The sequence below is a fragment of the Mytilus californianus genome, unplaced genomic scaffold (assembly GCF_021869535.1).
Source record: "Mytilus californianus isolate M0D057914Y unplaced genomic scaffold, xbMytCali1.0.p SCAF_2, whole genome shotgun sequence".
Classification (NCBI taxonomy): domain Eukaryota; kingdom Metazoa; phylum Mollusca; class Bivalvia; order Mytilida; family Mytilidae; genus Mytilus; species Mytilus californianus.
This window is the reverse complement of record NW_026262668.1, coordinates 56,133,615-56,159,946: the sequence shown is the minus strand read 5'-3', so window position 1 is coordinate 56,159,946 and position 26,332 is coordinate 56,133,615. Positions and strand designations below refer to the sequence as shown.

Below are 26,332 nucleotides of genomic sequence, written 5' to 3'. Positions count from 1 at the left end.
ATGATATTTTATAATCATGAATGTTACTCCTGAATGATTTTTGTCTTTCATTCAACCCCTCTATTTTACCTGTAAACTGTGGGTGTCATATGTCGGTCTCGAGGGTCATTGAAAAGGTCTAATGACCGTAGATGCGTATTAATTTCTGCAAATGCGTAATAGACACCACCAACGATAATTGTTTAAATCATGACACTAAATTTTATTCTGGTAATTTATTTCAACTTAAATCAAGAAAAAATCATGTATGAAGTGCTCACTTTTTGAAAGTGTTTTCAACAACCAGCCGTCTCAGCAACTGCTTTATCCATACACATCTATTCAACGTTTTTCATACTTTCTTGTAAGTATTATAAGGCGTCTGTGCAATGCTAGGCGGTGTTGCCGTAGAAGTGAGAAGAAAATGTACAGATTACAGCCCCAGTTAGGGAGGAAATAAAGATTCAGATCTACTCTAATATTGTTAGGTTGATTTTCTAGGCACTTTATAATACTTCTTAATCATAAGAAATCCTACGGACAAGGTATAATTTGCAGTTGTCACTTATGCAGACATATATATATATATATATATATATATGTGTGTGAAGGTTGAAAATATTTTCAATGTCATGGGTATCAATTTTCTGAATTACATTTAAAGCTCTCTTCAATTTCTTCGAGAAAAATGGAAAACAATACGTCAGACATGTTTCATAATTTTTTATATACATAAAAATATGACTGACTGATGTTAAAGTTGTTAGTATTTTAATGATTGTATCAAAGAGAAAGTTTCGCTTCATCAGTTCTGTGGACATTGATTCAATCGGCATGAAGGAAAATCAAAATTCTTTCTTCTACGAGCTTTCGTGGCTCTTAAATTTAAATTCACTGCCAATAAAAAAATACGTTTTTCAAAATATGCAAAGATTGTGGTTCTCTTCAATGATAAAATAACAAAAGGAAAAAAAATATATTTGTTTAAAGACAACTCTCTTGCAGGACTGTAGCCTCACACTACAGAATAAGTAATGTTAAATACAGTCCTATTGTTCACCGTGCTTGTAAAGCGACACTAATTTTGATTATTCCATATTGGTATAATATAAGTAGGTTTCTCTATATGAATTTGATTTTGAATATGGAATAAAACAATTATTGTCTTTTGTTTCGGTAAACATGTGGTTTAATTGACTTTTGAAAAACTGATATTCACTTCGGCCGTCGGCCTCAGTGAATATCAGTTTTTTTCAAAAGTCAATAAAACCGCATATTAACCTCATCAAAAGACAGTAATTGTATAATATTCCTAGCAAACATACATGGTTAGTGGGTGAATATTTCTATCTTTTACACCCAACCTAGTTTGTAATAGCAGGATTAATATCTAAAGCCTATTATTTTTATAATAATATACTAGTACTCGGAAGCTCAATAACAATTTACACGGAAGTCCAGTAGTAATATTAATGATGCTTGTTTCGATTGTACTTCTGTTTATGCAGGTGAAGAAGCGCCTCTCCAATCCAAGAAACTGAAGACTCCAGCGACGAGAATAATGATCGAAGCTATTATCACAAAAACAAACGCGAATCCATAGCTAGTTATAGTACTTTTGGCACCATATATGATCACACCTAGAAGGATTAGACCAACTGAAATAAAGAATTAGATAAATTATTTATTTATTCAAAAAGCTCTGAATCTTATTAAAAAAACAATGAAGAAAAAAGAAAACAACTTAAAATTGTTAACCGTGGCATCTATTTTAATTTAAAGATAATTACGCCTTTTCATAATCTAAGGACTATGGGCAATCTCATTGTTTGTGCACCGAAATGAAAATAACGCTACGTCATTGGTTGAATTTCCATTGTTTATGACGTTTTAAACCGATCACAAAGTTTTAATGTACTTTTTTTTCAAAATAATACCCAGATCGATTAGATTCTGAAACGGCGTGACCTCTTGATGAATTTTGGTTCATGGTGTTGTAGTGTTGTGGTCATACTGACGTATACGCAACATTTAGAAAATTTAGAATAAAAGGAAAAAAATAAGAATAGAGAAAATAGGCCAATACAATTAAGAATAGAGTATATTGATCAAAATCAATAGAGAATAGAGAAAGCTGCCTAAATAATAAGGAATACAGAAATGAAGAACCCCATTCAGACCCTCTTTTATAAATTGGTCGGTGAATAGATTTACTAGTTGACATAGACAAAATTTACAGAAAATTTGAACTATGTGCACAAAGGATTGACTTAATTAGTGACCTTAAAAAGTTTGTTATCAATCAACTAAATCTATTTAGCACATACTTACAACTTCTCGTCCAATCATATTGCTTGAATTTGCCTTCTAATTTTCATAGTACATACTTTTTCCGTGTACTAAGTAACCACGCATGAATGACCACAAGGTTAAGATTTCATTGTATCGTAATCGAGATATGAAAACAAAAATTGCCACTGGCTATTTTCCAAATAAAATGTTCCAAATTAAATTAAATAGTTTGTAATTAGTTTTCACGTTGATTTTTACATATCCTGCTATTAAAATCTTTGGATTTAAAAAATGTTTTTGACAATTGCAAGTTTTTTTTCATTTAAATAAAGAGTAACAAATATGGCTCTTTATACCTTGATTAGAGAGCAGGGCTATCTTAAAATTGTAATATAATTTATCATCAATGCAACTACTTTGTACACAAAACAAAAGTGTGTACTATGAATTATTGTGAAGGGAAATTAAGGCAATTTGGTGATTTTATTAACTTTCTTGGGGAAATTGATCTATTTCGTCATGAATTGATTGATTGATTACTGGTTGCTTAATGTCCAGTGGCAAATATTTCATGCATGTCTTGAATTGAAAAACCGTGATAATGTCTGAAGAGAATGTGCCACCCATATATATATATATATATATATATACATATTCTGATTAATCTTTTAGTTTTTACTTTGAAAAAAAAACACATAAAAAACACAAAACCTATAATCTCTGATCTATTGGTAGTTTCTTTTTAATGCTATCCGCTATACTATCTATGGGGACAAACTATCTATATGTTTCAAATAATCTTAATTTATTATAACTTCAGTTTTACTGTGAAATTGAAAAGTGTTTTCAAAACATGTAAAGCTTCCACTGCAATTTAATTATTGTCTGCTTTTGGTCAATTCATTTTGTCATCTTACCATGTAAAGAAGTACATGTATAGTAAAACACCGCTTTATATCAATATACATACTTACACCAGCAGCTATCATCTTTTCATTCTAGAGTCACTAGGGCCTTTTGAAATCACATATTTTACAATGATACTAGTGAGTACATTTACAAAACATAAAATTCGATAATGAGCTCCGTTTTACAAACACCTGTGACACAAGAAGTTAGCCAAAATAAACTATCAATAGACCAATTAAAAGATTACTCGAGTTGTAAATATGTGCTAAATTGGATAGTCTATGAAAAGGTATATACTATGAAGTTAAGAGCTCGGGGCAAGCCCCTCGCTCTAAATTTCATAGTATATACCTTTCCATAAACTAACCTAGACATAAAAAAACAGGTAAATGTTGGAGGCAGTTCGGTGATTGCTTAACCTCGACTCCTTAAACGCTTTGCATGGCAATGCCATTGAAATGAATACAGAAATATGGAAATTATGTTGCTAAATTTATGTATATGTGTATTATTTGTTAACAAACACTGGACACTTTTAATTTGCAAAACACTCATTTGCAAATCCGCCGCCGCCTCTCCTTAGAGCTACAGTGTCGTGTATATAACCAAAATGTGCGGAATTACATGGGATTCAATAAATTCATTGCTTTTCTGCTGTCATTATTATATATATTTTTTTATTTGATTTAGAAAAACATGGGATTTTCAATATCCCATGGGATAAGGCAAATCCCATGGGATTAACCATTATCCCATGGGATTTTGGTTAAATCCCATAGGATTTTTTTAGGTCCCATGGGATAATTGTAGTCCCATGGGATATTTGTTGTCCCATGGGACAAAAAAAATCCCATGGGACTATAATTATCCCATGGGATTTTTAATATCCCATGGGACAAAATAAAATCCAATTAATCCTATGGGATTCAAATTATAAATATACAGTAATGTGTATGTTACAATGAATTCTGTTTGGTAGTAAATTGTTTTAAGATGAATCTTTTTAGTTGAATATCTTTTTTTCCTTGGAAATGTTAATGCAATCATATTGTTCTATAATTGTTCAAAACTAAACTTTTAAACAACAAAGCAGATAATGTAAGTATCAATATATGTTTATTTATGAATTCTAGAATACTTTTTTGAAACACAATTTTTTCCCATTTGGAATCAATGAAAACTCTATTATTAGGCTTAACATACTAGTAGCTTTTTACATAAATCTAATTTTTTTTCAGGATATCCCTCCATCCAAAAAATTCTTATCATCCAGCATTGTGTGATCTTAATGTATAGTCCACTTTTTGGCCATTCAGCACAGAACATTGTCATTAATTTGGTTTTAATATCTTTAGATATTTAATAGAACTTCGATTCATTGACTGAGTGATGAAAATAATAACTGATCTGACATTTGTCTTTGAATTTATTCTGGTCTTGTTTCTGTGTTTTCTCCTTTTATTCTAAGAGATGAATTTCAATCCTTCTGAAAAAGAACCAATAAAATCCGAAGTTATGCATTATAAAAAATTGTTTGCATACATGTAGCAATAACATATGATTTTCAATAAAAATAGCTATGCGGTATGGATTTTACTGATTGTTGAAGGTTGTCCAGTGTCATCAGTTGCTAACCTCCTACATCCTTTGGTCTCTGATGGAGAGTTGTCAAATTAGCAATATACCACATCTTCCTATTCTAATATTATATAACAATCAATTGATGTATTCTTCTTTATAACATTTGGGTATTTTCCCCAGTTATATATATATATATATAGATCAATGTTAAAACTTTAGGCAATTACAATAACATTCCATTTTTCACAAGAATTTGCAATATATTATACAAAACGCCAACAATAGAAACAGCACTTCTTTAAGCTTCTGAAGTTCTGAAAGAGTTCCACTTGTATTTTATTTCAATGAGAAAATAACTTGAACTCTTTTGACATGTTGGAAATTATAACATTGATACAAAAAAATATATTTTTTTTCTTATTTTTGTGTTGTTCGGTTGCTGTCTCATTTTTATATATGGTTATACATATATCCTAAATCTTCTTTTTGTTAACACTTAATTATTAATAGTAAAAATGGGATATTTTTTATTTTGATAATCTCAAAACATTATTATTCTATCAAATAACTTATTTCCAAGTTCACAAAACACCAATGTGTCAGATATTAATTTTAAGACGTGTATAAACATGATCAACAAGCAGTTGACAGGATGTCATGCAAAAATCTCACTAATATTAAACTTTCCCAAAAACTCCATACTCAGCGAGTACTATTAAAGTTCTTAGTACAGGACAAATTCCTAGTACAGGACACCATGCCTGGCAAACACTAGCATGTGTCAATGTCTAGTCAATCATGTAATCAGGCTCAAAATCTTAGTTTGGCACTGAATTTAAAAGTTCACCACATAATGAACATGTGTATGAAATTCAACTTCATGGTAAGCTATGTACCTTAACCTAAAAACTTTAACCTAAGAATGTACTATAATTTCACATTATGACATTTCTATGTTCAGTGATCCATAAAATCAGGGTAAAAACAGTAAATGTGGTGTATAATGTATAAACAAGAGTGCACACGCTGAAATGTTGCGCCTTCTTTACTAATCATTGATATCATGTTGATAGTCCTAAATATAAAGCTTTACTACAACTATCACATAAACTCAACATGATCCAAGAAAATGAATTCAAGGACATATAAACCCGACAAGAAATACATGTACACCTTACAATCATTCAATATACTAAATACAGTTGACCTGTTGCTTATAGTTTCTAAGAAGCAGACTTAAACAAGAAAACTAAACATTGACCAATGAACCATGGAAATGAGGTGAAAATCTGATGAACCATGCCAGGTAGACATGTACAGCTTACAATCCTTCCATACAACACATATAGTTGACCTATTGCTTATAGATTAAGAAAAACAGACCAAAACACAAAACCTTAACACTGAGCAATGAACCGTGAAATGTCAAATAAAACCTGCGAGACTGACATGTACATCATAAAATGTTTCCATACACCAAATATAGTTGACCTATTGCATTTAGTAATAGAAAAAAAGACCAAAACTCAAAAAATTAACTTTGACTACTGAACCATTAAAATGAGGTCAAGGTCAGATGACACCTGCCAGCTAGACATGTACACCTTACAATCATTCCATACACCAAATATAGTAGACCTATTGCATACAGTATAAGAAAAACAGACCAAAACACAAAAACTTAACTATAACCACTGAACCATGAAAATGAGGTCAAGGTCAGATGACACCTGCCAGTTGGTCATGTACATCTTACAGTCCTTCCATACACCGAATATACTAGACCTATTGCTTATAGTATCTGAGATATGGACTTGACCACCAAAACTTAACCTTAAATATAAAAAAAAAGATGTGGTATGATTGCCAATGAGACAACTCTCCACAAGAGACCAAATGACACAGAAATTAACAACTATAGGTCACTGTACGGCCTTCAACAATGAGCAAAGCCCATACCGCACAGTCAGCTATAAAAGGCCCAGAAATGACAATGTAAAACAATTCAAACGAGAAAACTAACGGCCTAATTTATGTACAAAAAATGAACGAAAAACAAATATGTAACACATAAACAAATGACAACCACTGAATTACAGGCTCCTGACTTGGGACAGGCACATACATACAGAATGTGGCAGGGTTAAACATGTTAGCGGGATCCCAACCCTCCTCCTAACCTGGGACAGTGGTGTAACAGTACAACATAAGAACGAACTATAATAAAATGCTTTGCTGAGCGCAGCCTGATACGACCGCAGATGTCGATCCCTGAACAGTTGGGGCAATTAGGACACAATATTCAAGCTTGATACTGTCTGAATTTGGATTGTGATCAAATTTTTGACATAATATAGGTTTCTGACACAAAATAAATGTGGTCAAAGATCTTAAAAATCTATTGCACAATACTTTCAATTGAAGATTTCTTCTTGAAACTTTTCAAAAAATTTGAAATATCAAAAATATTGAAGAAAAAAAAATTGGGAAACCCCCCCCCCCCCCCCCCTTGGAGTAATTACCCCCAAACTCAATCCAAGCCTTTCCTTTGAGGTATGGAACCTTGTAGTACAATTTCAGAGAGATCCATACACTTAAACACAAGTTATTGTCTAGAAACTAGAAAAATGCTTGTTTTTTGCCCCTTTTTGCCCCTAATTCCTGCATGTTTGGGGCAATTACCCCCAAACTCAATCCCAGCCTTCCCTTTGTGATATGGAACCTTATGGTACAATTTCAGTGAGATCCATACACTTACACACAAGTTATTGTCCGGAAACTACAAAAATGCTTCTTTTTGGCCCCTAATTCCTAAACTGTTGGTACCATAACGCCCAAAACTAATCACAACTTTCCTTTTGGGGTATTGAATCTTCTTGTAAAATTTCATAGAGATCCATTCACTTAAACTAAAGTTATTGTCCGGAAACCAAATGTGTGTTCGGACGAAGACGACGCAGACAACGACGACAACATCATACATAGCATTATACGAACCCAAAAAAAATTTTTGCAGTCGTATAAAAATCTGTTGAAAGAGGCTTAACTCATCAGATAGATAAAAATACTACAAATACATGTGGACGTGGCCGGGTATTTGTACATCCAAACAACAAAAAGACACTAAGTACAGATCTGAGAGTACTCGCAGTTACTGACAGCTAGTTCAAAACCACTAACAACTAATAAAAAAAATCATGCATCTAAGACTGTTCTTGTTTACTGATCCATGAAATGAGGTCTAGGTCAAGTGAAAACTCTCTGACAAGCATGAGGACCTTGCAAGGTACGCACATACCAAATATAGTTATCCTATTACTCATAATAAGAGAGAAATTAACATTACAAAAAATCTGAACTTTTTTTTCAAGTAGTCACTGAACCATGAAAATGAGGTCAAGGACAATGGACATGTGACAGACAGAATTCGTATCATGAGGCATCTATATACAAAGTATGAAGCATCCAGGTCTTCCACCTTCTAAAATATAAAGCTTTTAGGAAGTTAGCTAATGCCACCGCCGGATCACTATCCCTATGTCGAGCTTTCTGCGACAAAAGTCGCAGGCTCGACAAAAATACATGAACATTTTAAAGTACTAAATTTTGAGGAAACATGTAAAACCACAAGTTACTAACTGAAGTTCATGGTGAACTGTAACCAAAAACTTTAAGTGAATACAATTTAGAGAAAGACAGATGAATGCACAAACACTATCAAAACAGAGCATAAAACTTACCGAACAAGATGTTTTACATTTATTCTTCAGAAGCAAGAAAATTGAAGTTTCTTTTCTTTCTCTGCCCTCCATGATATAAACTTCAAATTCATTCATGCAAAATATGAAAATCTGCAAAAGTAGGATCTTGTATCTCAGCTTATCCACATTTTGACTTTTGAACTGCATTGTTCTTTTCATCTTGCTGGCAACCTAAACATAAAAAAAATGATAAACACATAATTCTGGATAAACTTTGTGTATTTATTTTTGTTGGTACAAACAATTTTTTTCAACTTTAAACGAAAACATCATCATTAGAAAGGACGTCATACTAACCTCCGAAATATTTAAACAAACCAAAATTAATACTTGATTAAGATCTTGTCATAAATGTATAGCATGGATACCTCTTATTTTTGAAGACCATATGTCTATTGCATACTTATATTCCTTTGTACAAGAGTATGCATATTAATATTAAAGATTGATTCTGAGGACTTTAAAATCAAAGACGTAGTGCCATTATCCCCTGAATTCATTACACTATACAATGCCATAAGGCTACTCCAAGTTGTATGCCAATCTTTAACATGTTTAATCAGCATGATTAATTTAAGTTTCATAACTCCATGTGTACACTTTGAGAATCTTACAATACTTTTTATTCTGATTTTCAGAACTTATTGTGAGGTTTTTATTAATCATGTGTGTTAATGCGACTGAGAGCTGTATTGCATTCTTATATCTAATACATATTTATGAGCTGAAGACTACCTCCGGGTGCGTGACTTTCTCGCCGCGTTGAAGACCCGTAAGTGGCCTTCCGCTGTTGTCTGCTCTTTGGTTGGGTTGTTGTCTCTTTGACATATTCCCTATTTCCATTTTCAATTTTTCAATTTTATGTATGCAGATTTTTCTTAAATCACAATAATCAATCTCACATTTTTGTCCATTATTCAAAATTAGCAAAAATTAATGCACACAAAAATTAACATTGTTAAAGCTTTTTTTTTAAATTCAAAACAGTTGCCCAAAACCATTAAATTCCTTGTTTGATTTATTTTATATTATTCAAAGCCTTTTATAGCTAGCTAGATGGTATGGCATTTGCTCATTGTTGCATTTATATTGTTACCTATACCTAACTTGTGCATCATTTGGTCTCTGGTTTGGGATAGGCCTACTGAAGAAGGTTCAACTTGGAATTTGCCGGATAATGAGTATTTATCCAAAAATGTAGAAGAAAGATATTCATAACCAAAACCAAAATTATGCTGAAATTAAAGATGTAAATTGTCTGTAACATGTTGTTTCATTTTTATTAGTGAGGTACTGGTGACCTGACGAAATTTATAAACATGAACTTTTGAACTATAGGAGTTACCCTACTGGAGTTTGGATCTAGGTCCATTCGCCCTGATTCACATTCAACCTTAATTACTTGTTAGCCTGAATAAGTTAATATCTGTTTGCCCTGGGTCCATCCGCCCTGATTTTAAATTTTATTTTGTTATCTTGATGTATAATGTTTATTTTTGAATAGAGTACGGTAAAGTTTGTAGAAATTTTGCTCAATATTTATATTGTATTGCTACTACCACATAATTTACATTATTGTCCTTTGATTTGTACTATAGAATACAGGTATAAAATTTTTAATATAATGCATCTGAAGACGATTTTACAGTGGCGGATCCAGAAATTTTCATAAGTGATTGCCTAAGAGGGGGCCGGCTCCTGTCATGCTTCAGTGATTCCCTATATAATCAACCAAATTTTTTCAAGAAAAGGGGGTCCCGAACTCCTGTCCACCCCCCCCCCCCCCCCCCCCCCACCCACTAAATCCGCCTCTCCTTTAAAAAACAACTGAAAACCATTATAAACTGCATGTATTTATCTTAATTGAAAACAATTTCTTGAGTTTCTCATTTAGAGGATCCAGAACTTTTCATAAGGGAGGGCCGGCTCCAGTCATGCTTTAGTGATTCCCTAAATAATCAACCAAGTTTTTCCAAAGAAAGGGAGGCCCGGGCCCCCAACCTCCCCCCCCCCCTGGATCAGCCTATGATATATGTGTTAATATATCTCTCTGATATCCCATTTCAAATCAAATGTGTATTAATAAAACTTTACACTAGAAAAGTAAGGGATAGTTACTCATTTGGGAAACTTTCAAATTCACAGCATGCCGGTGCCCGTGTTTTCATCACCCTCGTTGTATTGCGGAATAACGATTTAGGCAAATTGAGAAAAACATCATGTCTGTGGTTGATAGTAGTGTGTGTGCATTAATTTTCTATACCTTCTTATTTAATATTTTTCCAATTTTGAGTACTGACGGCAAGTGTTGTAACGTATAGTGTACCAATGTCTTGAGACCAATGTGCTGTTTACAAGTGCGATCGAGGAATGCAGGGGAAAGAAACTTATCAATTATGTTTATTCTTAAGACAAAAATGAGCCGCCGTAAAATGAACCGTGTCGAGGAGGTTACTGACACGTAATAGGGCAGAGACATATATACACATATGTGTATATATGTCTCTGTAATAGGGTCATCTCTCGAGAACATTAACTAGTACATTGATAATTTACTATGCAGTCAGTATCCCGAAAAAAAACGTATGGATGCAAAACGCTTCAGTAGTGGTTTCGGCTGACTACTTATATGTGCACTTTGTCTCAAAATATCCCGGCAGCGTTAAAGTTGAAGTCTGGATCTTGGATGGGAGGGGGGGTCTTCTTTTTCTGTGTTCTTTATTTTTTTTAGCTATATTTCTACAAACTGACACTTTTTGATCATTACTCTCTTTCCTCATATTTTAGCATTTCATTATTCTTTAATCTTTATTGTTTGCCCGTTATTCTCTATTCTGTTAACCCCCATCCATACCCTCTTATGTGGACTTAAGCTTTCGGTAGTTTATTTTATCCTATTTCTGTCTATGTGAATGTAAATACTTTATTTATCACAAAACAAAAACTTACTAAATATTTTTTTTATGAAGTCCTCACCAGTTGCGGATCCAAAAAATGTCATAAGGAGGCACTAACTGTCATGCATAAAGAGGGGGCCCGCTTCAGTGATTCTCTAAATAATCAACCAATTTTTCCAAAAAAGGGACGGGCCCCCATGTCCTCAGCTTAATCCACCTCTACCCCTTCCCACTTCGTATCATTGAATTCAGATTCAAGATCTCTCTGACTAAAGTAAGTAAGTCACATTTGCTTATATCAGGTTTTTGAATTGAACTGGCGGATAGTTGTTTCATTACCAATCATACCACATCTCCTTATTTTTTATATATACGAAAGCTTTATTCATATTTTTGGGTGTATTGATGAATGTGTAAAGATGCAGCAATTGTGTAGATACATTTTAACATACAGCACAAGAGATGCAGATTATATAAAACTTATAAGTCGAAGACATACTGACAACGCCATGGCAAAAACTTAAAAACGACCAAATGACGTACAACAGTCTATAAAAATTAACTATAGCATACAAAACGCAAACATTTAAAACACATAAGAAGCACCCAGACAGTCAAATAGAAATTTAAAGAATAAATAATTTGTAAAGATTTTCAACTAGGTCTACAGCTATATTTTCTTATCATCTAACAGTAAACATAGGTTCTGGTACTATGTGATAAGTCATTTTTTCATGCAGACCCAGTTTCATTGATACCTTGAACTTAAAGTGGTTTTATGCATATCAGCCCAGATTGTGTGTGTAATTTTATTAAACAATTCAACAATACACGTTCTAAACAGGTTAAATTCAATTTACAAATTTACAAATTCAGATCTACTGGCATTCAACACCCAATTACTTACTTGCTGTATATTGTCACTCCCTCAACATCGTGAATACGCCATGCGAGGTGTTGGCTATGTTTGATACAGGGTGGCGGCCTCGAAGCGTAGAAAAAAATCCAGGTAAATGAAAGTGTAAAATTTTGTTGTTGAAAATTTTAAGTACTAAATTCCTAAATTTGTACTTAACTCCGTTCTACGGGTAACATGGTTGTTTGATATGAAAATAGGATAAAAAGCATCCGTAAAAATTAACACATTATAAGTATTCGTAAATGGATATGAAAAAACTTAACAAGGAATAAGTATCGGTAAACGGACAGAAAGTCGCAGTACAAAAGTTTAAATTAATTATTTTACAATTGTTTAAATATATGAGAGAAAGTTCTTGACGAATTGACTTTATTTATAGATGGTATTTAGTTGAGGAAATGATTAATTCGCTTTCAAATAGTTTTTTTTTTTTTTTATCATTAACTTATAAAAAGGAGACATTTTTGACAGCATGAAGCCAGTTAATTACCAAACCACTTTGGCAGATTGTTTTCTTAACAATCATTGTTCAATATTAATATTCAAAAATAAATTTTGTTTTCAAGTCCGTTTCCTTTTAAAAATGTTTCAGAAAAATACTGAAACGTTTTTAAAATTAAGTTATCCCAAAACTAAATCGTGACTCAAAATTTCCTAATGAAATTGTTAGATTCCAAATATTTAGGAGAATATTGTATTTGTACTTTATGTAATGGTGGTGATACATGTATTGGAGACGCGATTCATTATATTATAGCAAGGATTTGTACAAATCCTTGATTATAGAATGTTCGGCAATAGACGAAAGTAGACAAACCCTATTTAAACGGTGTTTTGATCTCAAAGGACCCCACATTTTACATCGAATAAGATCTATAGTTTTTAACGTTTTCAAATGAAATAACTTGAATTGAAAATTTTCCGACTATGTGAAGATTTCTTATATTTCTAAATGGCTTCAATTATTACATACAAAACGAAAAAAATAACTTTTTTTTTGTAAAAACAATATTCATGTATTATTATAATTTTTCCAAGGAAACGCTTTCTTTTTTTTGTTTGTTTGCAAAGTTTACTTGTATGTGTTTATAACCATCACCAATCAGTCCTAATTATTAAAGATCAAACGACCTAATCAAAATGATGATTGGTATTGAATATGATCATCGGTTATGCATGACGTATCCCAAATAACTTCTTTAATGTTGGTTTGATTTTATCAAAACCAAAATTATAAGATCAATAAACAGCATGCGCCATGAGCGCATGATACGCCCGTCGTCTTGTGTGTGAATTTTTAATGCAATAAGCATAAATAGTTTCTGACATACGGCGTGACATGCGAAAACACCCCCTTGTTTTTTTTATAAAAAACTCAATATCTCTAAAATAAAACAACGCTCACTAAAACCAGAAGTCCATTACTAGACGTAAAACATATATACATGTCCTGAGTGACTTTTTATGTCCTGTCTGCACTCAGGAGATCCTGAGCGGTTTTTAGACGTACCGTTAATTTATAGGCATATATTTGAACTGAGACTACTATAACACATGTGTTATAGTAGTCTCAGATTTGAAGCTGTTCTTAATTATGTACATTATCTATAGGTATACATGTATCAGACAAAAAACTTTCCAAAGAACTTAGTTCTAGCTATCTTAGGTCCTAGTCACAAGCACTTGTCTCAGAAAAAAAAATTCCTATATACTTTTAATGTTATATTAAGATATATAGGAAACAAAATTCTGAGACAAGTGCCTGTGGTCCTAGTGTGAAATAAATCCATTGGGAATTGGCCTTTTTAAACACAACTATATACACGTTTTCTCAAGGGTTTGTACATGTAAAGTGAAATTATGTTTACTAAATGCGTAGTTACATAAGTTTATTTGCTACTTTTTTCTTCTTTATTTTATATAAATGATTTTTTTTTTTAATTTTAAAATTTTTTTCTACGAAAAATTTGTAGTATTGCAATAGGGAATGGACACAGATACTTAACTACATTTAACGAAAGAAATTTTGTGTAATGTCATCAATCTGTATTACACATAGACAGGATGTTCTCTAGATAACTATGGTATTTCTAATACGTTATACACACCCCAGTGTACACGCACTGTCGTAATGGAAAATTACTGCATGCTTTAATTACCTGTAATCAGCCATGTAACAAATCAGTTGACTGACCATGTCATTACAGTTAAAAAAGTTTTTCCTCAGATCAAAACGGAATATTCATTTTAACTTAAAAATTTAAAACTTTAAAAGTATACTTTGACATAATTATGAAGTAAAAGAATTTAACAATTGACTAATCGGATTTTCCCAAAGATTAAGAAACAATTATATTTATTATTCTGGGACTGACAGATATATCACAGGCACTTGTCTCAGAATTTTATTTCCTATATACCTTTATTAAAGTATATAGGATTTTTTTTCTGAGACAAGTGCCTGTGAGACATATACATGCATAAGTCCCAGACATATATAATTCTAAATCAAAATGATTTACCTAATTACTGGGAAATAATATAATGTTTCAGTTATGTTGATGTCACAAATACACATGAATTATTTGATGATGCATGCTGGAATTTCTTATCTAAATGCATGACGGTGACCACAGACATATATATATATATATATACATTTACTGATTCTATAATTTCTTGAAAAAAAAAAATCAGGAGGGAAGTCAGAGGGAAGCGAAACAAACATTTTAAGCTTTTATTAAAAATTGTTGGGAAGATAATAAAATACGACACTGAGTTTTGAAAAAAAGTTTATGATTGGTCTTGGGTTTTTTTTAATAAAGATGCCCCCTTTTTAGCCACACCGACGAATGGAGAATTCCAAATAGGGTCACATTTTAAAACTTTTAATAAAGTGCACTTCAATATTTAATTGATAGGGGGTGTCGCTGGGGTTCTGTTACCCCACCCTTTTCATATAATTTTGATCTTAAAAATGTATACCTTTTCATATATTGCGTGGGTAAAATTGTAACCTTTTACCCATATTGATTGGGTTTCGTAGGGTGTGTTGGAAAAGTGGAATATTTAAGGCTAAGATTCTGTGTGTAATGTTTACTTACGGCGAGACTTTCGGCTGTGAAAAAATGACAGGGCTTTTCATATACAAGTAATTGGAACTTTATCGACCTTATCATATATTTCTGATAGTTTTCCCCTGCACCTATTCCCATATTTTCAAGGAGTAAAAAGTGACCTATTCCAGCGGCACGTCCTATCATCTTGTATATAGGAAGTGCCCCCCCCCCCCCCCGAGTAAAATACACAAATGTATAATACCTTAATTCAGGAGCACAGTCTGTCTTTACCGTAAATAACTTCGAGATTAAAGGTTCTCCGTTACTGGGAAAATCTTATCTGATTCAGGACCAATTTATCGGTTACACTCCCCTATCACCAGTGATTCTTTGTTGTAAGCTGACATTCTGAAAAAAGGTATACTGTTGACTATCAATTTGCACGATTAGTTACAGATGTCGACTCGGACTAAGTTCACTGATTTAGATTGAATAGTGGTTCGGTTAATCCCCTCTTCCCCAAACAAGTAAGAATTAGGTTACATCTTTTGGTAGTCCAAATAATTATGACGTCTTGCAAGGCTATTTTAATTTTTTTTTCTATCTATCTATCTTCATATTTCCGCACTCAGTCACAACTTTGACTATTACGTGCCCAGAAAAAAGTTAAAATAGCCTTGCAAGACGTCATAATTATTTGGACTAATCTTTTGGCAAATATGGTCGTACCACAGGGGTTTGTTACAATTTACCGGGTTTTCTATCCTTACGAATCCTGAAAAACTAACCAGGCCAGGTGATAAAAAATCTGTCTCCCCTTTTTATCCCACCAGAATATCAAAAGGTTGTCTCCTTACACCTACATGACAAAAATATATATAAATATGGTATCATGACAATGTGACGGCTCTTCAACAGAAACTAAAGACGTAGAAGTTAACAACTATATAGGTCACCGTACAGATTTCAACAATGGGCTAAAAAGGCAAACTGCGTAATAAGCTACAAAAGGCCAAAATAGATAGACAATATCTGACAAGGGTAGAAATGTCCAGAATGTTGAAAAAAAAATCTACTGTCCATTTTAGATCTAGGGTAAACTCCTTATATTATACTGCCTGGTCTTGTGGTAGCGTGTTCACCTCAAGTGCAGAAGGTTGTTTATTTTGAACCCAACCGGGTAAAACCAAAGACTTTAAAGTTGGTATTTGCTGCTTCTCCCTTAAGCACGCTGTATTATTAAGGTGTAAGAGCAAATACTGGTTTGTTCAGAGTCAGAATAATGTGTCAAGGTAAGGTGACATGTCTCTCAGAGAACTAGTGTAAGAGACAAATTAGTCCTGGTAAAAATAATGAAAATTGTCTGGTCAGACAAATATAACTAGTATTAAAAGTCCATGGACACAGAATTTACTAGTATATTTAGTCCGATGTCAGTATTTTATGTCCCCAGACTAATTTTCCTAGTCCATGACATCACTATTCCATGAAAATGTCCATTTTTTCTAATACTCAGTATGCATCATGTCAAGTATATTTGTGTATGAAAATTTTTAAGGATGTATGTTTGTCTGGCATGTTTTATTCAACCTTGACCTCATTTTTATGGTTCATTGCTCAATGTTATTTTTTTTGTTTGTTTTTTGGTCACTTTTTCTATTTCCTTATTTTCAAATTAGCAATAGGTCAACTATATTTGGTGCATGCAAGGTTGGCAAAAAAGCGGTCAATACTAGTATTGACCATGCCGGCGGTAAATACTGGTAAATACCGGGAAATACTGGCAAATACTGGTCTATTGAAATTTTGATAGGACTTTACTATAAAACTAGTCCCTATCTCAGGTCAATTACTTGGTAAATGGATAGATATAGTCACAAGGCAGAAAGTCACTTATTTACTACATTGTAATAGGACAAAAAGTCATAATTAATTAGTTCATGAACATGGTTTAATGAAGATTTATCAAATATTAATTTAATCATACAACAGATATAGTCATTAACACCATGAAGTCAGTCACTTAAGAGAGACTATATAACATCTGGTTTTCTTAACAGTTATCTTGAAAGATGCAATTAAAAAAAATTTAAAAATTGTTTTATATATATATATGTTATAATTATATATTTATTAAAAAAAAACATTTCCTGCATTTAGAACAAATTTATCATGCTGTTGAATAGCCAGGAATTAATTCATTGTTTAAAACAATCTTTAGAAATCACTTTTATGACTTTTTTCCTGTTATGTCAACATTTATTAGGGGACAGTTGTTATAGTAATTAAACTTTTGACACCTGTTAGCCATATTATAGGTAATGCTCTGATAATCTATATTGCTAGTCACTTGTAGTTCTATTTACCTGTTAAATTCAAACCTTTTAAAGAAAAAAATATCTTGATTTATGCATGTTAAAATAACTGATATAGCTGCTCAGTTTTATATGTATACCAAAAGTTACAATATAATTACCCCTACGAACTAAATTAGTCATTTTTAATGTTTTAATAATTAATAACATACCAATATCATTCATTTTTATAAACTGAATCATGCCAAAGGAATAAAGTTTTCCCTCATCAACCATTTTTTTACTAGAATTGATAGATAAGCCAGTCAAAAGAAGCATGAAAATTTCAATTGACCAGTATTTGCCAGTATTGACCACTTGGGGAGTATTGTCCGGGGCGGTAAATACCGGTAAATACCACTGGTAAATACCGGGGGTGGTAAATACCGCCCAACCTTGGGTGCATGGAATGATTGTAAGGTCCATATGTCTATCTGAGAAGTTTCATCTTACCTTGACTTTATTTTCATAGTACATTGGACAATGTTTAGTTTTTGTGGTTTGATCTATTTTTCAGATACTGTTAGCAATAAGGCCCTTATATTTGGTGAATGGAATGATTGTAAGATGCACATGTCTGTCTGGCATGTTTTATATGACCTTGACCTCATTTTCATGGTTCATTGGTCAATGAAAAGTTTGCATTGTTTTGTCAGTTTATCATACATGTCATATGCTTTAAGCAACAGGTAAATTATATTTGGTGGATGTAACGATTGTAAGGTATGCATGTCTGTCTGGCAGATTCATATAACCATGACCGCATTTTATGGTTCTTTGGTCAATGCTAAGTTTTCTTGGTTTTTTCATTTTATCAGATATTATAAGCATATGTCTACTTGCTGGTGTATGGAATGACTGCAAGGTGTCATATAAAAATAACAAGATGTCTGTCTGCCAAGGTTAATATTGCTGTGACCTCATTTTCATAGAATATTGATAATATTAAACAGCAAAAATGATGAGCAAGACAAGATATACAAATGATCCAAAATTGTCAATTGCCTACTAGTACTAATTATGTGATAGTAGTTATTGTCATTAAATAATAATGTTTACCCTTTTATGTGTAGGGCAAGGACATTAAAGATAAAGGGAAACTATAAACAAAAGAAATTATCAACAAAAATAGATTTACAGACGTCAACAAAGCCTAAATGGTAAGTCCACTTCTATAAAAGTTATTGCCCTTGAATAATGATTATTATGAAAATAAGATGTGGTATGATAAATAAGAAAACTATCCACCAGAGTTCAATTAAGTGGATGTAAGCAATGCAATTACTTATTAGAGGCCAATGATGACCTGTAAATAATGAGAAAACCCATACCCTATACATGATATAGTCATCTATGAAAGACACCACAAACAAAATTTGGAACAAAACATCAATTCAAACTTCAAATATACCAGACTAATTTATAAAAAAAAACAAGTTATGAAAAAACAAATATGACGGACTTGAACCAACATCAACCACTGAACTATGTACAGGCTCCTGATTTTGGACAGGCAAAATATGGCAGGGTTGATATAAAGATAAGAAGCGGTATGATTGCCAATGAGACTTTTCTCCAATAGAGATCAAATGACATTAAATTTAACAAAATTAGTTCACTGTACAGCCTTCGACAATGAGCAAACCCTATACTGCATAGTAATCTATAAAAGGCCATGAAATAACAAATGTAAAACAATTTAAAAAGGGCATGGTGTCTATCCATGCTAAACATGCTTGGGGGAAACACCACAAAGGCGAAAGCTAAGTGCCTGATTTTTGCACAAAACAAAAAATAAAAAACAAATATGATATATAGCAATAATTGACAACCACTGAATAACAGGCCCCTGACTTGGGACAGCCACTTACAAAATGTGGCATGGTTTAACATGTTTGCTGGCGCCAAATCCTGCTCTAATTGAGGACAGTGGTGTAAGTGTCAGTTCATTTAAATATAAAAACTATAAAATCAGTTGAAAAGGGCTATTTTCTGCTCTTTGGTCAGGTTATTTTGATACATTCCCGTTTTCATTTTCAATTTTATTAACTCATTAGAATGCAAAAAAGCAGAAAAACAGCTACCAAAAACACAGACCGGATGTGGCTGGAAATTTATTCTTTCCCTTTAACAAAAAAGACTCAACATACAGATCTATTAGTACTGACAGTTACTGACAGCTAATTCAAAGCAAATATCAACTAATAAAATAAACATTTTGTGAGCACCCAACCCACCCCTAACCTGGGACAGTGGTTTTAATAACAGCACAACATTTGAACAAACTGTAAACATTTGTTGCAATTGGCTTAACTGAAAAGACTGCAACAAGGCACAAAAAACAACTAATATGAAAACCATAGACACAAAGCACTGAAATAAGAGTTCTTACAATTTTAAATATTCAAATGAAAGTTTTATCAAAATGTACATAAACATGATAAAATAGCCATTTTATTGCTGTATTTCTCTTCATTTATAATCTTTGAGTTTTGTGTATTTGTAGGTCAGACATCTTGGTTTTCATGATCATCATTCAACAAGTCAATACTGAACAGAAAACTTAAAGTTGATATTTTTCTACATTATGTGACTTTTTTATTAATTTGAAATGGAATGTGTTTTTTTCCTACATAAGAAAGAGGAAATTTCATCATAATGACTATAAACAAAAAGGCGTCATATCATCATGATCATAGATGCACAAGAACTTAATCATGTAAATGCAACAACGTAATTATCAATTGAAAGAAGGGAGGAATGAAAAAATATATTAGTATTTTGTTGTCCAAATGAACTTGCTTTGTCCACTCATTTAAATCACTCCATCCAATAAAGATGTACGGTGGAAAATTTTTGAAGAACAGATTGCAAAAGAGGTTTTGTCTTAGAATTGTAGGAATATTCTAGTGGATGAAATAATTTATTTACTTGACTCTTATATAGTGGACTGAATAATTGTAAATAGCAAGCTGAAACAAGAAAAACTAAAACTTAACAGGAAAAGTGTTTATTTTATAAATTTGCAAATATAAACGTAATATTATGAACACCACAAAGGTATAAGATTCAAATCGTTTGCATATTCATGTATTGCAATGGAACTATAACAAAGAAAATTTTAACTCATGAAAAGAGTAAACTATTAACTGTGCTTTGTCAATTTATTCAGTCAGAATATGAAATATTTTTTTCAGTTCTATGTTTCATAATAAAACAAACAAGACAAAGATTTCAAATCAATATTTTTTTCTTTTATTAAGACATGTCATCATTTTATTTCAGTTAAAGGATTTTATTTTTTTACTTTAAATAGTATTATACTTTCCAAAATAATAATAATCTTTATTGTCATATAAACAAATTAAAAACATGTTTGTGACAAAATGAAAAAAACCAAAATACACTCATACATGTCATATATATATTATAAACTTTTTACTACCAAACAGAATTCATTGTAACATACACATTACTCAATATTTATAATTTGAATTCCATAGGATTTTATTTTGTCCCATGGGATATTAAAAATCCCATGGGATAATTATAGTCCCATGGGATTTTTTTGGTCCCATGGGACAACAAATATCCCATGGGTCTACAATTATCCCATGGGACCCAAAAAAATCCTATGGGATTTAACCAAAATCCCATGGGATAATGGTCAATCCCATGGGATTTGCCTTATCCCATGGGATATTGAAAATCCCATGTTTTTCTAAATCAAATTACAGAATATATATAATAATAACAGTAGAAAAGCAATGAAATTATTGAATCCCATGTAATTCCGCACATTTTGGTTATATACACGACATTGTAGGTCTAAGGAGAGGCGGCGGCGGATTTGCAAATGAGTGTTTTGCAAATTAAAAGTGTCCAGTGTTAACACATTAACGCTTTAATAAGGCGAATTTTCTGTAAAAAGTAAATAATAAAAGACCAAACTTTCTGTTCACAGGCATGTGTTTCTAAAAAAAATGTCCTAAATACTTTTATCAAGGTAAACATGAAAAAAAATAACAGAGACAAGTGCCTGTGTTTCTGTTGCTTACAATACGCTAATGAGACATTTGAAATCTAATGATTTGAGACACAAAATAATGTCAATGCTAAATATAAGGTTAAAGTCCGAGTCAGCCTTATACCGCCATTACTTTTAAATTAAATCTCTCGAAAAGGAGTTACAAACTTATTTATATCTTCAGCTTATTTTGTTCATTAACTAATGCTTTTCTGATTTAAAGTAAAAATTTTAAATTCAATATTCTTTTTATTTCACCTGACTACACCCTGAAAAGGACAGTTACACTCTGAATTTAAAAAAAAAAAACTATTGTCTGTTTTAATTTTTTGACAATTAATGGTTATGATTGGATTTTGTTCAGTGTTTCTTCTTTACTACTAGTAAATGCCCAGAAATTTGAGAAACTTTGCAGATCACGTGTTTTCATCCTTTGAAAAGGTTATTATTTTAAAGAGAATCATTGATGAAATATACTTTACGCACATCTACACGCTTGTGTATTTTAACAAATCATAGCATTTTTCAGTCTTATTATACAGTAAATTGATTAACTAATTAATTGGTGATTGCTTTACGCCGCATCAGCACAAAAGGCTATATCGCGGCGAGAGCTATTTCAAATATTTTAACAAAAACAGCTTTAAAAATCAGACAAGCGGTCTTTCAGTTCACTAAAACTTTAGTTTAAAGCTAATTATATATTACTGTTAAAGTTATTTTCCCAATTTAACCCAAACGAAAGCAGTGAGTAAATGAAGTAAAATATGCCCGATCTGCCTATTTTTAGCATAAAAATATAAAAATAAGAAGATGTGGTATATGATTGCCAATGAGACAACTATCCACCAAAGTTCAAATGAAGTGGATGTAAGCAGTTATAGGCAACTGTACGGCCTTCAACAATGAGAAAAAGTATATTTGATTATTCAAAGCCCGGGATCGTTTACCTCGCACAATCTTGTGAGACAATTAAGAAAAGACCGTGACCGGTAAAATATCAGAGGAACTAAAAAATAATTTACGAGAAACATCACAAAGCTTAAAGTAACACAAATCACACATAATGACCCAAAAAGCTCAAACTGTTAATTGTAATGTGGTGTATATAGTTGAATACAGATTTCAATGTCATTACAAAGGTTTCAACTGAAGAGCTTCATCAGGTGGAAATACACAAAGATTGTCTGATAAAGGTCGGTTCAAACGAAAGTAAAATAAAAAAAAAAAAAAGATGTCAGTGTTCGGTCAACTAGCACAGACCCGTTAGAAATGTTCCGTCTATCTAAATATTACATATACAACCTGAAGCAGACTGAAATATTAAGATGACAATTGGCAATATCTTCTGCTCTTTCATGACTGTAAATTTTAGTCCCATAACCACTATCGTTGCAAGTATGGCTAGAAAGGCAAGTGTCTCGAAGGCTTGGACTGCCTCCAACCATCCTAAAAGCAAGAACTGTACGTGTAGTTATTTTCACTTCAAATTAAGACCATTTTGGGTCTTGTTAAGCCTCCTTTTTAAGTCAATGACTTAAACTCAGCTTGAAATTAACGTGTGTCGCCAAAACAAACTATATAATCATCTGATCTTGCAGATCTGAAGCAATGTTTCAAACATCGACAATAAAGAGTGAGTTATATTATAGAATACTTGTAAAATGATTTTTTTTTAAAAGACGCTTTCAACAGAAATTCGAAGAAATTAAGACGAAAAGAAAATTGTAATCATTTCTTTGAGATACAGTTATTGTCGACTTTTATCTTTCAGAAAACATATGCATTTCTTAAAAAATAAATTTAGTTAATAAAGGAATACAAACCTTCAATTGTAAATTTATCGCTAACGATGTCAATACACTCGCTTTTAAAACAATATTTCCAAAGTCCAATATTAAAAGTACCACTTTTTACCCAGTATGGTGCTCCATAACCGATCAAATGTACAAGAAATCCAACAGCAGTCAAAATTGCTGATATAAGAGCGAATTTCGAAATTCCTTCAAATAACCCCATTGTCCGATGTTGATTGCGTCCACACAAAATTATTTAAAGACCTGAACGAGCTTGTTCAGTAGATATTTATATTATTTAAATAAGTTAAAAATAGTAAAGAAGCGCGAAGAATAAATACTTCCTTATACTTGGGTTTTGTAATAGTTACATGACCGAGTTTTCCCGTCCGTAATAATAATAGTCGAAGAGTTGTCCTAGGTTTGAGAAAAAATTGTTTGGATCACATTGATTGAAGTAACAAATACCTTGCACTGAAGTAAACCATGGCAAAATAAAGGACTGCTTAGTCTGCAAAATCTGTTCCGATGAGTGGTTTGATATTTCAAGGCAAAATTTGTGTTTTACTAGTTAATACTTAAAACACCTTGCTCAAGGATATTTCCAAAAGCCAAGACGAATAACTATGGCAAGCCGTTCTCGTCAAAACTATGTTTAAACTATTTTTTGAAAAATTTACACACTGAGAATTTAAAAAAAACACACACTGAGATTAAAAAACCTAAAAATACACACTGAGAATTAAACATTACACACTGAGATTTTATAAAAACGCACTGAGATTTCAAAAAATGAAAAACACACACTGAGAATTGAAAATTACACACCGAGAATTGAAAGTTACACAATGAGATTTCAAAAAGAGACACTGAGATAAAATAAACTGAAAAACACACACTGAGAATTTGAAACTACACACTGAGAATTTAAAATTACACACATAGATTTGTGCGCACTTTTTATGCGCACATATTTAATTAGAATACTTAATTTGAATCTATTACAAGCTGAAAACAACTAGGGGACAGAACTCGTTAGTCCTTCAATTTGGCGCTATATGTTTTATAAAAAAACATTAAAAATACAACGTATAGAAAAACTACGTTATCAAAGACCAATAGAACAAGAAAAATACCCACTTACTCTCATTACAAAATATAACCAAATGGTGAAAAACTTTATTAAAATTATAAGAACACATTGGAACAATCTGCAAAAATACAAACAATGCAATGAATATTTTCCCAAGTGCCTATTATAGCATATAGAATGCATTCTAAACGTAACAAAAATATAAAAAAAGATTACCTTGCGAAATCAGGGTAACAGTTAAAAGACTTTTGAAAAGGGACCATGCTTAAACAGTTTATAGCAAAAACATCCCAATATACTGTTAGTATAGGCAACAAACTTATGAATATGAATTAGCAAAAAAGTTGTTAAGTCTTGAAATTTATTACGAATGTTGGTTGTAGGAACCGCATTTCTTTATAATGACAAGAGATCGGGAGACGAAGATATTAATCTGTTGAATTATTCATCTCATAGATAATCATTAGTAATTTGCATATTAATCTCAGTGTGTATTTTTGATATCTCATTGTGTAATTAACAGTTCTCAGTGTGTGTTTTTCAATTTATTTTATCTCAGTGTGTCTTTTTAAAATCTCAGTGTGTAATTTTAAAATTCTCAGTGCGTGTTTTTCATTTTTTTAAATCTCAATGTGTAATCTTAAAATCTCAGTATGTAATTTTAAAATCTCAGTGTGTAATTTCGATTTCTCAGTGTGTTATTTTAGATTCTTAAATCTCAGTGTGATTTTTTAAATTTTCAGTGTGTAATTTTTTCGAAAAAATGGTTTAAACATAGTTTTTGACGAGAACGGCTTGCCATAAATAACGTTTTATCAAAATGCAATCTTGTTTTTATATTACATGATGTCCTCAATATATACAGCAACCAACACACAATTCAGCCTGAGGACACACTCGCTTGTTTACAATTCGTATTAACTTACATAAAATTGTGAAGTTCGTAGCCTGAAGACATAACTTTAGAAAAGAGTAATTATTTGGCCTTTATCTATTTAATTTTTTTTATATATGTATTTCTCTCGTCATTAGAACATACTCGCCCCTTCTCGTCCAATGGAACATCAGTATTTTCCCTTCTATTTTTTTTTTTATAGTATATGACTTTCAAAACACTATAAAATGCAAGACAAAATGGATGACTTTTCATTGTAGATTAATTATGAAAGTGAACTCTTAAAAACTGCACTAACGAGGAACTGGTTTCCGCCCTTCCTTTTTGTTTGGGGGTACGGTGCATTTATCATTCCAAGAGTAAAAGTTTGATATCTGTCACTGGACATTACAGAAACAATCAATCAATAAGTCAATAAACACGAAATATGCATCTCTTTATATGACAAAAAAGTCAATCAATAAATCATTCAATCAAGAAGACGACCAAACCTTTCAATCGATTGTATTATCGATTAATGAATGTGAAATTTTAACCAATCAATAAACCTACCTATCTATGGCACGGTATTGGTTGCAAAAATTTGATATTTTTCATTTAAATGCAATATTTCTTATTTAATTCGTATATTTCTTCATTTAAATGCAATATTTTTTTATTTGAATGGTAAATTTTTCATTTAAATGCAAGATTTTTTATTCAGATGGTATAATTTTTCATTCAAATGGTGTAATTTTTCATTCAAATGGTACAATTTTTCATTCAAATGG

At 31.9% G+C, this 26,332-nt stretch overlaps 2 long non-coding RNA genes across 3 annotated transcripts; one reads left to right on the top strand and one right to left on the bottom strand.

Annotated features, from left to right (window-relative positions):
- Positions 1-200: 200 nt before the first annotated feature.
- On the bottom strand, positions 201-23,930 carry LOC127730092 (uncharacterized). The gene is made up of 3 exons (XR_007994962.1): positions 23,605-23,930; positions 23,084-23,227; positions 201-1,637 (listed from the first exon to the last, which is right to left on the bottom strand). It is a non-coding gene; the product is annotated as an uncharacterized LOC127730092 (long non-coding RNA).
- On the top strand, positions 15,762-20,855 carry LOC127730094 (uncharacterized). 2 transcript variants are annotated; one of them, XR_007994964.1, is made up of 3 exons: positions 15,762-15,815; positions 18,825-18,911; positions 20,258-20,855. It is a non-coding gene; the product is annotated as an uncharacterized LOC127730094 (long non-coding RNA). The 2 variants fall into 2 exon arrangements; XR_007994965.1 differs by having other exon boundaries at positions 15,762-15,924.
- Positions 23,931-26,332: the final 2,402 nt, after the last annotated feature.